This window comes from Procambarus clarkii, chromosome 81, assembly GCF_040958095.1.
Source record: "Procambarus clarkii isolate CNS0578487 chromosome 81, FALCON_Pclarkii_2.0, whole genome shotgun sequence".
NCBI classification, from domain to species: domain Eukaryota; kingdom Metazoa; phylum Arthropoda; class Malacostraca; order Decapoda; family Cambaridae; genus Procambarus; species Procambarus clarkii.
This window is the reverse complement of record NC_091230.1, coordinates 4589439-4604259: the sequence shown is the minus strand read 5'-3', so window position 1 is coordinate 4604259 and position 14821 is coordinate 4589439. Positions and strand designations below refer to the sequence as shown.

General features: G+C 48.1%; 1 protein-coding gene across 3 annotated transcripts in view; it reads left to right on the top strand.

Annotated features, from left to right (window-relative positions):
* Positions 1-14821, top strand: part of senju (UDP-galactose transporter senju) — a 207281-nt gene that overhangs the window by 87330 nt on the left and 105130 nt on the right. The window lies entirely within an intron of this gene.

The window sequence follows — 14821 nt, the reverse complement described above, 5'->3', positions numbered from 1 at the left end:
GAAGACATTGAAAAACTACAAGCAGATATTAATGAAGTTTTTGATTGGGCAGCAGAAAATAACATGATGCTTAACAGTGATAAATTCCAGGTACTCAGGTACGGTAAAAATGAGGACCTTAAACATAATACAGAGTACAAAACACAATCAAATGTACCCATAGTAGGAAAACAGCATGTAAAGGATTTGGGAATAATAATGTCTGACGACCTAACGTTTAAGGAGCATAACCAAGCAAATATTGCGACAGCCAGAAAAATGATAGGATGGATTACGAAAACTTTCAAATCCAGGGATCCCATCACAATGGTTGTACTCTTCAAGTCACTTGTGTTGTCCCGTCTTGAGTACTGCTCAGTACTCACTTCCCCCTTCAGAGCAGGAGAGATTGCTGAAATAGAGGGAATACAGAGAACATATAGGGCACGCGTAGACGCAATAAAGCACCTAAATTATTGGGATCGTCTCAAAGTCCTCCAAATGTACTCACTAGAAAGAAGACGAGAGAGATGTCAAATAATATACACCTGGAAGATACTGGAGGGCCAAGTACCAAATCTACACAGTAAAATAACAACGTACTGGAGTGAACGATATGGAAGAAAATGTAGAATAGAACCAGTGAAGAGCAGAGGTGCCATAGGCACAATCAGAGAACACTGTATAAACATCAGAGGTCCGCGGTTGTTCAATGTCCTCCCAGCAAGCATAAGAAATATTGCCGGAACAACCGTGGACATTTTCAAGAGGAAACTAGATTTATTCCTCCAAGGAGTGCCGGACCAACCGGGCTGTGGTGGGTATGTGGGCCTGCGGGCCGCTCCAAGCAACAGCCTAGTGGACCAAACTCTCACAAGTCAAGCCTGGCCTCGGGCCGGGCTTGGGGAGTAGAAGAACTCCCAGAACCCCATCAACCAGGTATCAACCAGGTACCATATTTTTGAGTACAGCGATGATTCATTCATTTTATTATATAAATATATCAAACTACACACTATTGAATAATATTACAGCAAAAAACTATGAAAAATCAATCAGAGACATTGAAATAATTAGGTAATTATCTCTTTGTGGCAACTCCGGCCTGACAGCTGGCGATCAACAGACCGCCTGGGACACACGCTTAGTCAGCACCTGTTTTTTGCCAGACTTCCTCGCCCTATAGCAGGCAAGATATGCCACTTACGATTTTTTTATTATTTTTCCCATGATTAGTGAACACAAATTAACAGGTTAGGAAGAATTTTTTTTTTTTTTTTTTTTTTTTTTTGATGCGCCTGTGGGTGTCAAATGGTATATAATGGTATATAGCCATGCGCCATTTAAGGGTTAATAAGACCTGCCCGAATAAACAGATAATTTTAAGTAGGTAAATTCTAGCAGAATTAATAATACGATAACAGATACATTGCAAGAAAGAAAATGAGATGAGAGAGATTAGTAAGTACAGTGGTACCTCCCATAACGAATTTAATCCGTTCCATGTTCGTCATGTGAAACGGACGTCATACAAAACGAGTGTCCCCCATGTAACCAGTGTGATGCACTGTGTTTATTGTGAAATTTCCCTAGTGTGCATGACATCAAATGTTCCCCAAAATATAATTTTTCTTTGTAAAATGATAAATTACCGTCCCTGAACATGTCTATGTAAAAATAATTACCAAATTCCACTTACTTTGGCTGTGAGGGCGTGGACAAGGTGCGCTGTGACGTCATCAGGGGCTGGTCGCCCGTGTGTGAAGCTCCCAGACACGGTCGCGCAGGCCATTCAAGCACCGCGTGTTGCCACAAATATATTTTCAAATATTTTTCCTATGCATTTCCAATGCGGTTTTATTTGTTTCATTTATCGTATATGATGCATATTTGTGACCTTTACAATATGTATACAGTAGAATGTTCATAATTTTCCATGAAACTGTGATACATGTGTCAGTAATGTGTCCACAATAAATGTTTATTGTCACAATATTACGTGGTAAAAATTCACTAATATTACAATATGTACAGTTTCACATACTATTTACACAGTAACACACTGTATTACACACTCAGTACTTTGGAGGTGCATAATAGTCAACGAAGTAGTCCATGGTACACAGCGCGACTTTGCTCTCCTTGCACCAGCTACAGATAGATTTTTGTTTCCTGTTTCATCGTTCTGTGTGCTTGCAAATAATGCACTCGCGTGCACCCTTGGCTTTAGTACTTGTAGGTGGTATGTAGCCAAGCTTGTAAAGCATAAAGTAGTATTGAAACGATTATAGGAAAAGCTCAATTTGTAAGGTAGTCTTGAAAAGATCGCTTTGTAAGGTCCCACACAGGAAGAGATTCAGCTAGCCTCAAAGAGTGTCCATCAGTCAGGAAGAGATTCAGCTAGCCTCAAAGAGTGTCCATCAGTCAGGAAAAGATTCAGGTATTCTTAAAAATATCAATGAACACCACCACCATGGAAGCCGCTAACACTGTTCATCTATGCTACTTGTATCAGATGCATCATCACTGAACGCAGAAAACGATTCATCTATGTATCATCTATATACATTAGAGATGGCAAGGGTGGGGCTCAGAGCTACACCTGGATACGCTCGCTGTATCATCCTCATAGGTGCTGTATCACAGGCATCCGACCGTTGTGTTAAGCCCTTATTGCGCCTAGCTTCACCAATGTTATGACCCTTATGTTCTTCAAACAATAGGGTCTGAATTGCACTGACTGAGTACAGTCTTTCAACACCGTGTGGGACAGGTGTTTGAGAGCCAGAGGCATGTGTGCTACAAACGGTTGCTCACGCACTACTAACCCAGCCAGCAGCCCTTGTCTTTCATATTCGTTATAGCAAAAGGTTCGTTCAGTGTTTGTTGGGTAGGCTGCTCCATTATGACAATCTTTCTTTGTTTCAAATGTGTTCCATTTGTTTTGTATTTATCACTTACGTCTCAATAATGGAGCAGCCTACCCGACAAACACTGAACGAACCTTTATGACATTTGTCCATTTTTCAAATTGTTTCAACAGTTCTTTTATTTTTCGTTTTTTTTTTTTTTTAAGAAACATGGAGCAGTCGACCTGTAGACCACCGAACGAACCTTTTTGACATTTGTACTGGTTTTCAAAATTCTTCATTTTTTTTATTATTTACGTTTTTTGTATGTAAGAAACATGGAGCAGCCTACCTGCCGACCACCGAACGAACCTTTTGCTATAAGACAAATGAAAAATAATTATTGAACACATTTGAAGAAAGGAAAATGTCATAATGGTTTATTCAGTGTATGTAAGGTAGGCTTCTCCATTATTGAGACGTAAATGACAAATAAAAAACAAATGGAACACATTTGAAACAAAGAAAGATTGTTATAATGGAGCAGCCTACCTGCCGAACACCGAACGAACTTTTTTGACATTTGTTGTATATCAGATATTTCATTTCTTTTTTCCTACAAAAACGTCAATGCTTTGCAACATCTCAGCAGTCACCCTTTTATATCCCAGCATCATTAGCATCTTTAAACAAGAACAACATAATTTATGTGCATCGTCGGAGGCGTCTAAGAATGTGCAAGCAGCAGCGCGACCCCACCATGTTGTGTTGACGTTACTCAAACCAGCGATCGTCATACGGGACGATTTGACGCCGATCGGGCCGTTCGTTACCCAAAATATTCGTCTTTTGGGGCAATCGTTATGCGAGGTACCACTGTATATTAAAGCACATTGGTATATTAAAGCTCTGATTGATTACATTGACAGCTTGATTGGTAATTTAAACAAGATTAATAGGCACCATACAGCAGATTGATAGCACATATAAGAAGACAGCAATGATCACAATGGTAAAGATGTTTGGATTGGGTACATAAAGATTGGGAGATTGGGTAGCAATAGATACAGTGCAATTTTAAAGCAACAAGGTAAAAAACTATGAAAATGAAATTAGGTACTTTTTAGGTGTTTTCTGGGGGGAGCCCCGTCGGCTCCCCGGATCTTTACCGGCTGATATGCTAATGTCAGACTTTGGCATCAGTCATGTGTATGGAGTTCTAGGGCCTACCGGGGACCACGGCCAGAACCTGGCCCCCCTCAGAGAGGCAAGGGGAGCAATGGCCTATAGAAACCCCCGTGTGGTTGGAAGCATTCTATGTCTGCCATCAACCGGGTCAAGCATCCAGAAAGGTAAGCATTCCAAAACAAACCCCTATTCTGGTGAAAATTGCTACCTAAAGCCGAACTAGTGGATAGAACTCAACAGAAAACAAGGAAACTAGTATGACGTCATACGTCACCGCGCCGCTGTCTGCGCAGCTCCCCCTCCCCGGGAGGAGGAAGGGGGAGCCCCAGACCTCCCACGCCGGCTATCTACCCATCAGTTCTTCGGCTGATGCTATAGGCAACGGTTATGTGCTCCGGCTCCAGTGGTTGTTTCAGCACTGTACCTAGAGTGTGGTGTCTGTTTTCTAGGTGGTGCGTGAGCCGGGAGTGATTCTCCAGTACTCGGGCTGCATGCGCTTAGGGTTCCCTTCCCTATGTGCCCTGTAAGTACTGCCCTTGGGGCTTGGGGCCACCTTCCACAAGTTCCTTGGGCCCTGCCCCTGCTTGGCCGTTTACTGCTTGGTTTTCGGCCGCTCTTTGTGTGCTTGGGTGTTCTGTCTCCCTTGTTCGCCTTAGAGTAAGGGGCAGTTTTTGCACTGGTGGGGCGCAGGGTACTGTGCAGCTTGTCTTCACCAATCATAGCGACCGGCTCTGTTCCGCTTGGGTACGCTGTCCTCTTGCTGGGTTTTCTTTTTCTTTTTGTTTATCTACCTGGTGGGGGGGTCTGCCTTCGTTCTTGCCCCTTGTGTCCCTTGTGTTCTGAGTATTTTCTGGTGGTACCCCCTGCTAGGTCCCCGTGAGTGTACACGTCCCGGGGGTTCAGCTCTTAGAAAGTTATTTGGTAGCTTTGGGTGCCGGTTAGCAGTACCCTGCCTGGGATTACCTGAGCGTGGGTCCTCTTATAGTAAACGCTCGGGACCCTGGGAAACCCCTGGGGGCGCACGGGTCCGATGGATGTGACCCCAGAGTCCCCCCCCTCGCTTCCAGCGAGTTTGAGGGTTGCTCTCACCCTTTGTCTCTGGGTGACTCTCTGTTTTGCCTCCGTCTGCTGCCTGTGGGGTCGGTGACACCTTCGACCCGGAGTCCTGCGAGTTTGGTTGCTCGTTGTGGCTCGGTTACCCAGTTGTGCTAACAAAGCGGGTGCGGGCAGCAGGGCGTTGCACTTGAGCCTTGGTGGTGGCAACGTTCTCGTGGTTTCCTCCCCGGGAGCCCCGGGGCTGCCCCGTTGTAGTTCGTTTTGGGACTTGGGGGTGTTGGTTGCTTCGGTTCCATCCACGCCCCCTTGTCTTTCCCCTGGATCACCCTTCCTGCCTGCATCCGGTTCCTTACCGTCTGTAGGTTCAGGGCGGGGTTTTTGATGGTGTTGAGACTCGGGCAGTCTCGGGGACTTCCCCTTCCGGGGTGGTGACGGGAGCATTTGAGCCTGTTCCTCCAGCCGTGTTGTATGAGTCTGCTAGTGGGCTCCCTTCCTTTGTGTTTCACGGCTGCCCCGGTTTTCTGGTACGGCCGGGGCTTTGGGGGAACGGCTCGGCCCCGGGGCTGGGGAGGGGCTGACTTGGGGGGGCCTTGGCCCCGTTGGACCCCGTGGGGGTTTTTATCCCCCTCTAGGCGGGGCTTGTGGTTACGCGGAGTGGGGTCTTTCCTCCCCATTCGCCGTACGTGCTGTTGGGCGTCGGCCCCTCCCCGGGCTCGGTTCCTTGGCCTTTGAGTCGGTTGGTTCCGTCCTGTGGGTGGATGTTTCCTCCCACCCCTTTTTGGGACGGTGTTTTCGTCATGTTTCCGCGTTCGATGGGGTTCTGCGTGACTTCTGATCTCGGGTGCGCCTGCGCCTTCGTGTGCCTTCGGGACTAGTGTCGGCTTCTGTGTTCTCGAGGGTACGGGAAGGTGTTTCGCTACTTCCCGCATTATTGGAACGTCTGTCGGCTCCTCGTACTTGTCGCCCTGTTGGGCTACTTGTCACCCGGTTGGGCTGCCTGTCGCCCGGTTGGGTTCCTTTTTGGGCTCTTTGCTTCTTTGGCCGGTTTTTATTGTTCCTGCTTCCTCTTTTGGCTACTTTTCTCGTGCAGTAGTCCTGGCTGGCGCCTTCCCGCAGAGAGGGTGTGCGGTTTGGCCAGCGTGTTATGCGCATACGCCGTGGAGTTTGTTTTGGTCTGGGCGGTGTTTCAGTGCTGGTGTTTTGCGACCTTTTTGCTACAGTGCTTCGCCTCTCGTTCTTCTCCCTGGCTGCGGTATGTGCCCCTTCGCGCCGGGGGTGTCCTGGTTCCCAGTTGTGGGGAGGACACCGCGGTTTTCCCTGTGTCATGGGTGTGGACCGCCTCCTTCGCCTCTCCCTGCTCTCCTGCAGGTCCGGCAGGGTCCGGCTCTGGCGTCTTCACCTGGCGGTGTCCCAGGTTCTTCTGGGCACGGTTGAGTCGTGTCAAGTTCGTGCCGCCGTTCGCCAGGTGAGTTTCTGCGGTCTGGCGTCTTTTGGCCGGGCGCTGGATGCGGAGTTGTTTATATACCCACTAGCCTGTTTTCGTATGGCAGTTCTGGCCCGTCCTGGTTGTGGGGGTATGTGGGCCGGCGGGCCGCTGCTAGCAGCTGCCTGGTGGGCCACCCTCTGGCCGGTCTAGCCTGGCCTTGGGCCGGGTTTGAGGTGTTAAAGAGCTCCCAGTACCTCATCCAGCAGGTATCGAGCGGGGTTTCTCCGCCGTCGGTTGCCTGGTGCAGGTTTCTGGGCCTGCGGGGTTTTGGCGTGTCTCCGTTGGCCCTGTCTGGGGTCTGCCTGCTCCGTTCTCTGCCTTTGCAGAAGGGAGTTGCTATTTACATATTGGATGTTGCATTGGTGCCTGTTGCTGCTGCTGCTGCACGTGTGCATTGGTACCGTGTTTCACGGTGGCGAGTCCTTGTTCCTGTGTCCGGTTGTGGTGTGGCTCTTTGCTGCCGTTTTGTGCCTGGGGATTGCGTGGGTTTTTTTTCTGTCCCTGCCTGTTTGTCCACCCCTGGTTGTTATCCTGGGGTTCTTGTGCTTCTGCTCTTTCTTCCTGCCTCCTCTGCAGCAGGGGTGTTCTGCGTGTGTTCTTAGGCGATTGTCAGCCTGTGTCCTGTGATGTGCTTCTTTGTCTCGGTCTATTGCAGTTGTTCGTACCCCTTGGTTTGGGTACTGTTCTGGCGGCGACCCTTCCGCCTTCTCTGGTTTCCTAGCTTGCCTTGCCGGTTTTTTTGTTTTTGGGTCTTGCGATGTCTCGCGTCGCACCCGTCGTTTCTGAACTCCTGGCGGGCTTGCATGCTTTGGGTAGTTTTTCTGTCCGGCAGACGTTCCATCTCCTTGTGCCGCCTGGGTTTCGGTGGTCGCGCTCGAGATCTTCCCGCGGCTCCGCCTTTTCCTGGGCTCGGAGGGGCTTTGTCGGGGCTGCTTATGTTCTGCCTCGTGGTCTCGCCTCCGGTTGGTGGTCGGGTGGCTTCGTAGTAGGTGTCCCACCTGCGTGCTTCTCTTGGCGGCAGTATGGGGTATTTTGGCGGTCCTTCCTTTTCCTGTCCCTTCTTAGGTGGTTACTCTTGTTAGCTTGGTTTACTCTCGGCTTGGTTTTCTGGTGGGGGTTGGGGGCCGTCGTCTTACCACATACTGTCGCCTCTTTTCGTGCGGCGCGGGCGGAGCCGCTTCAGCTTGCTTTCAGTCTTGGTGTTGCTTCTGCACCGTTAGTCAGCTGTCTTGTGCGTCGTTTCACCTCCGGCCTGTTCGTGCGCCGCTTGCACCATCCTGGTCTCTGGTCAGCGTGCTCTGTCTTCTCCTCGGTTGGTAGTGCCCCTTCGGTTCCGGTGTGTTTTTTCGTCGGCTCTTTCCTTTTGGCCTTTGCCTCTGGGGGTCGAGTCGCTGAGTTTTCTTGCTCCTTCGGTTTTAGCGTTTTGGTTGTTCCGTGGCAGCAGTCTCCATCTTTTCTGGCGCGGGGTGGGGCTGCTGCGTTCTGGAGGGGTCCAGGGTTTGTTGGGGCTTCGTTGGTCGGGCCGGGGGTGTGTTGTCTTTTGTGTTCAGTGGCGGCCCTCCGCTGTTGTTTGCGTGCCACGGCGTTTGGGTCCGGAGCGCGTTTTGCGTTGATCCGGTTCTGTTCTTCCCGGTTCGCGGGTGATAGTGTCCCGGGTGGTCAGCCGTGTTCTTGCGGCTAAGCTGCCTGTGTTCTTCCCTCAGGCCTGTGGCGTTCGTGGCTTCGCTGCTCTCGCTGCTGTCTGGGCGACGTGGCCTTGCGATCTTTCGGGCATGGATTTTTGGTGTTCGTGCAGGGGCCTTGCTGCTCGTTGTTCTCGTGTTGTTCCCAGGACTTTTCGGGGCTGTGGCGCCTTGGGTTGGCGCTTGCTGCAAGTTGTCTCGCCTCCTTGGGGGGGGGTGCGTGGTGTCCGCCTCCCGGTTCTGTCCCTTTGACCTTCCTCTGTGGGTAGTTAGCTCCGGGGAGCCGACGGGGCTCCCCCTAGAAAACCAGCGTTGAATGTAATGAAACGCCATTTTCTGGGTGAGACCCGGAGGCTCCCCGGCAACCCTCCCTCCCTCCGGTCGGCTGTTTTTCGCGTGTTTTGACATCCAGCCTCAGAACTGATGGGTGGATAGCCGGCGTGGGAGGTCTGGGGCTCCCCCTTCCCCCTCCCGGGGAGAGGGGAGCTTCACAGACAGCGGCGCGGTGACATATGACGTCATACTAGTTTCCTTGTTTTCTGTTGAAGAGTTCTATCCACTAGTTCGGCTTTAGGTAGCAATTTTCACCAGAATAGGGGTTTGTTTTGGAATGCTTACCTTTCTGGATGCTTGACCCGGTCGATGGCAGACATAGAATGCTTCCAACCACACAGGGGTTTCTATAGGCCATTGCTCCCCTTGCCTCTCTGAGGGGGCCAGGTTCTGGCCGTGGTCCCCGGTAGGCCCTAGAACTCCATACACATGACTGATGCCAAAGTCTGACATTAGCATATCAGCCGGTAAAGCTCCGGGGAGCCTCCGGGTCTCGCCCAGAAAATGGCGTATCATTACATTCAACGCTGGTTTTTTGAATGACACAAAAGTTGGACAGCCTTTAAATTCATTAGGGAGTGAGTTCCATAGACTGGGTCCCTTTATTTGCATAGTGTGTTTACACAGATTAAGTTTGACTCTGGGGATATCAAAGAGATATTTATTTCTGGTGTGGTGATAAAGGGTCCTATTACATCTGTCCAGGGAGAGTTTCAGAGCAGGATTTGCATTTAATAACAGGGTTTTGTAAATGTAGTTGACACAAGAGAATTTGTGGAGTAAGATTATGTTTAGCATGTTTTGGGAGTTAAACAAGGGGGCTGAGTGTTGTCTGAAAGCAGAATTTATTATTCTGATAGCAGATTTTTGCTGGGTGATGATGGACTTGAGGTGGTTTGCAGTGGTTGAACCCCATGCACAGATACCATAATTAAGATAGGGATAGATTAGTGCATAATATAGAGAGAGATGAGAGCAGAGTTAGGTACATAATATCTGATTTTGGAGAGTATACCAACTGTTTTAGAGACTTTCTTAGTTATGTGTTGTATGTGGGTGCTGAAGTTTAGTCTCTTGTCTAGGAATAGGCCAAGAAACTTTCCATCATTTTTATTGCTAATGTTTGCATTGTCTATCTGAAGCTGAATTGCATTTGTAGATTTGCTTCCAAATAGGATGTAGTAGGTCTTTTCTATGTTAAGTGTTAGTTTGTTGGTTGACATCCATAAGTGGACTCTTTTTAGTTCATTATTAACATTATTATTTAGTGTATGTGGGTTGGGGTTAGAGTAGATGAGGGTAGTATCATCAGCAAACAATATAGGTTTCAGAATGTTAGAGATATTAGGCAGATCATTTATGTATATAAGAAATAGGAGAGGTCCCAAGATGCTGCCCTGTGGCACTCCAACGGTTATTGGTAGAGTGGGAGAGGTTATATTATTGATGGCTACACATTGGTGTCTATCACTAAGATAGGGTTGGATATAGTCCAGTGCATGGCCTCGGATTCCATAATGATTGAGTATGGCGTATTATCACAACAATCCTGCCACTATTGGAATCCTGGTTATTTTTATTACAGTCAGGGGTCTTCTGTAATACTATCATCGTTAAATAATAGCATGTACATATATATTTTGACATTTTTAGGCAATGCTGTGGTCACAAGCTGAACAGTAGTACTGTGAGATCATGCTGTGTGCACCAGCCTTGGTGGTTCACTCAGTACTGAGGCCCTGATACCCAGGAATGTTGCCCATGATTTTTTTTTTTAAATTGCATCTGTTTACAGGAACTCTGATGAAGGTGACGGTGAACCCTTGTATCTGCGGGCTGTTTAAATATTGCGTAGTACTCCAACACATCATTTGACGTGATGCACACTTTTGGGCAAGTTACTCAATACGTCATATGATGTGTTGCACAGTTTAAGGGTTAAGTGAGGCTGTGGGCACAAGCTTCACAGTGGTGCTGAGAGCTGCTGCAGTATGCCATACCCATGGTTGCACACTCTCTCAGTACTGAGGCTCTCACATCCACAATAAAGGTGCCCACATTTTTTTTTCTTCTGGGGGGAGCCCCGTCAGCTCCCCAGAGCTATCCAGGCTGAATAGATATGTATAACTTTCTGGCATCAGTCAAAGTGCTTGGAGTTCTTGCCTACCAGGAACCACGAGCCAGAACCTGGCCCCCTCAGAGAGGCATGAGGAGCAATGGCCTATAGAAACCCCCTTGTGGTTGGGAGCATTCTATGTCTGCCATCCACCAGGATAGGCACTCAGAAAGGTAGGTGCCCCAAAACAACCGTAGGTGCCCGCCTACGGTTCAGAGCCGGAAGCAAGGGAAGGAAGTATGCACAACAGAATGGGAAGGACTAGGAGCGGAAGGAACCAGAGCTGAAGCGACCCCCACCCCAAAGTCTGGACCCCGACAATCAAAACGGGGCAGTACCGGGGCATCCGGGCCGCAACCAGCCTAGAGCATTGCAGCAACCTAAACCTAGCATGCAACTCCGCAGCTGCCTGCACCCGCTTATCATTAGCAGTGGCCTGGGTGAACGAGAGCACATACAGACAATACCCGTTGCAAGACTCTCGGTCAAAAGAAACAACGACCCAACAGGCAGCATGGCGGAGGCACAACCGGTGAGCGTCACCCTGAGACAAGGGGACAGACCAATTGCCAAACTTGTAAGACACGAGGGGGGACTCAGGGGCCACATCCAATGGACCACGGAGCCCCTGTGGGGTTTTCCAGGGCCCTTAGCCATGGGTACACGCTAAGGGAAGCCCAGGCAGGATACTGCGAACCGGCACCCGAGTCTACCAACCAAACTTCTAAAAGCTGAACCCCGGGGACGTATCCACTCATGGGGGGGCCAAGCGGGGAGTACCACCAAACAAAAAATATATATAAACTCCTAGAACAGTAAAGGGGAACCACAAAGGCAGACCCCCCCCCACGAGGCAAAAACAAAACAAAAGAAAAACCCTGCAAGAGGACAACGTACCCAGGCAAAACAGAGCCAGCCACTGTTATTGGTGAAAACTAGCTGTGCAGTACCCTGCGCCCCTACCAGTGACGAAAACTACCTCCTACACAGAGACAAACAAGGGCAACAAAACCTCAGCCGACTCCAATGGCGGCCCAGTACCGAGCAGTAAAAGACACAAAGGAGATAGATTCCAAGGTGACTTGTGGAAGGTGGCCCCAAGCCCCAGGGCAGTACTTACAGGGCACCTAGGGAAGAGAGCCCTAGGTGCATGCAGCCCAAGTACTGTGGAATCTCACTCCTGGCTCTCACCCCACCGGTAGAGACAGCCCACACCACAAAGCAGAGAACTGAAACAAAACCGGAGCCAGAGGCACTCAACCGGCTGGTAATCACACCAGCCAAGAACTGCCAGTTGGATCGCCGGCTCGGGTGGTCTGGGGCTCCCCTTCCCCTCCCAGGGTGGAGGGGGGGGGGGGGTTGTGCAGACGGCAGCGAGGCGACGTGATGACATCATGCTAGTTTGATAATTTTGTTTAGGGGAGGTCTGTCCACTCATTCGGCTTTCGGTAGCAATATTTTCACAAGAATAGGGGGTTTATTTTGGGGCGCCTACCTTTCTGGGTGCCTATTTCAGTCGATGGCAGACATAGAATGCTCCCAATCACAAGGGGGTTTCTATAGGCCACTGCTCCTCGTGCCTCTCTGAGGGGGTCAGGTTCTGGCTCGTGGTCTCCGGTAGGCAAGAACTCCTAGCACTTTGACTGATGCCAGAAAGTTATACATATCCATTCAGGCTGGATAGCTCCGGGGAGCCTCTGGGACTCACCCTGAAAATGGCGTTTCATTACATTCAATGCTGTTTTTTTTATTATTATTATTTATCATGATGCCTGAGGAAGCAAGTGAGAGTTCTATGAATGTGTGAAATCTTCAAATCTTATACTGTATCTTACATTAAACTGTCCCTCATTGATTCACGCAGTGGGTCAAAAATGGCACATTCATCCCAGATTGACATGCATATTTGAAGGGGGTTAATACATACTACACATGCTCCACAGTCCCTGGGGGTTCACTTCATCACGTACCATCATCAGATGCATAAATAATATTAACCCTTGTGTGGCTCCGGGCTATTTAGCATTTCTCACCCACAGGCGCATACCCAAAAAAAAAAAAAAAAAAAAAAAAAAATTCTTCTAAACCTGTTAATTTGTGTTCTCTGATCATGGGAAAAATAATAAAAAATTGTAAGTGGCATATATTACCCGCTATAGGGTGGGGATGTTTGGCCAAAAACAGGCGCTGACTCAGGGTGCGTCCCAGACGGTCTGTTGCTCCCATTTGTTAGGCAGGAGTGGCCACAAAGAAATAATTACCAAATTATTTCAATGTCTCTGATTGATTTTTCATATTTTTTTTGCTGTAATATTATTCAATAGTGTGTAGTGTGTGATATACTTGTATAATAAAATGAGTGAATCATCGCTGTACTCATAAATATGGTGTGCATATTGTTGATTCAATTATTATGTTCATGAAGCAGTGAACAAATACTTGTTAGTTATTACACTATATACACAGGTTATTTACAAGTATCTTCATGTTTTGTTCACCATAACGAACCACTAAGTTGCTATTATGAGTCAAAAAGCAACGAGGAGTGATCGCCACACACCAATCAGCCACTTGCTGCCACTCACTGCCTCAACACCTCACTCACACACATTCTCCTCCCACCATACTGTTTTTGCTTTTATTTACTATATACAGACGTTATATAAGTATCTACATTCATGTTCACCATAACGAACCACTAAGTGTGCATGCTGAGTGGCAGTGGCAGCCAGTGGCATCCCACCACTGGCTGCTACTTCCTCCCTCCCTCAACCTTTACAGTCTCCGTGGTGTAGTGGTAAGACACTCGCCTGGCGTTCCGCGAGCGCTATGTCATGGGTTCGTATCCTGGCCGGGGAGGATTTACTGGGCGCAATTCCTTAACTGTAGCCTCTGTTTAACGCAACAGTAAAATGTGTACTTGGATGAAAAAACGATTCTTCGTGGCAGGGGATCGTATTCCAGGGACCTGCCCGAAACGCTACGCGTACTAGTGGCTGTACAAGAATGTAACAACTCTTGTATATATCTCAAAAAAAAAAAAAAAAAAACTCACCTGACTCACCCACATTCTCCTCCCACAATACTGTTTTTGCTTTTATTCACTATATACAGATGTTATATATAAGTATCTACATGTTTTGTTCACCACAACTGTACAACTAAGTTGATATAGTTAGTTCAGGCACTAAGAGACGTCGCTACACACAGTCAGGTGGCGGCTGCTTCCCTTACACATTCAAGGTCAAACGCACTAAAATTTCACCCCCAACAATGCTGTTTGTGGTGTTATTACCCTATATACAGATGTTATATAAAAGAATCTACATATTTTGTTCACCATAACTGTTCAATTAAGTCGGTATAATGCCCAAAGAGCATAGTGGCCACCCCTACAAACATGACAAATCATGCAGATGTTGCTACACTCATCACCAAAATGGCTTCTCCCCCACACTCCTTTTGCTGTTATTACACTGTATATACACGTTATATATAAATATCTACATTCGTGTTCACCATAACGAACCACTAGGTTGGTATGCTGAGTGGCAGTGGCAGCTCGCCACTGGCTGCCACTCCCTCCCTCCCCTCATCTCACCTGACTCGCCACCATTCTCTTCCCACCATACTGTTTTTGCTTTTATATACAGACGTTATATGTAAGTATCTGCATGTTTTGTTTACCATAACGAACAACTAAGCTGGTATAGTGAGTCCAGACAGTAAAAGGTGGTCACACAGTCAGCAGACAACGCTACCTCCCTCCATTCCCACCAAGATTACTCCTCCCACTACAGCACTAATTATCACAATAATCCTGCTATTATCAGAATCCTGGTAATTTTTATCACAGTCAGGGGTCTTCTGTAATAATGTCATCGCTAAATAATAGTATGAACATGCATATTATGGCATTTTTAGGCGATGCTGTGGTCACAAGCTGAACAGCAGTGCTGTGAGCTCATGCTGTGTGCGTCAGGCTTGGTAGCTCAATACTGAGGCCCCTCACACCCGGGAACTTGGCCCACGATTTAAAAAAAAAATGGCGTCTGTTTACAAGAGCCCTGATGAAGGTGTGGTGAACCCCGTGTATCCGCGGGCCGTTTAAATCTTGCATAGTACTCCAATA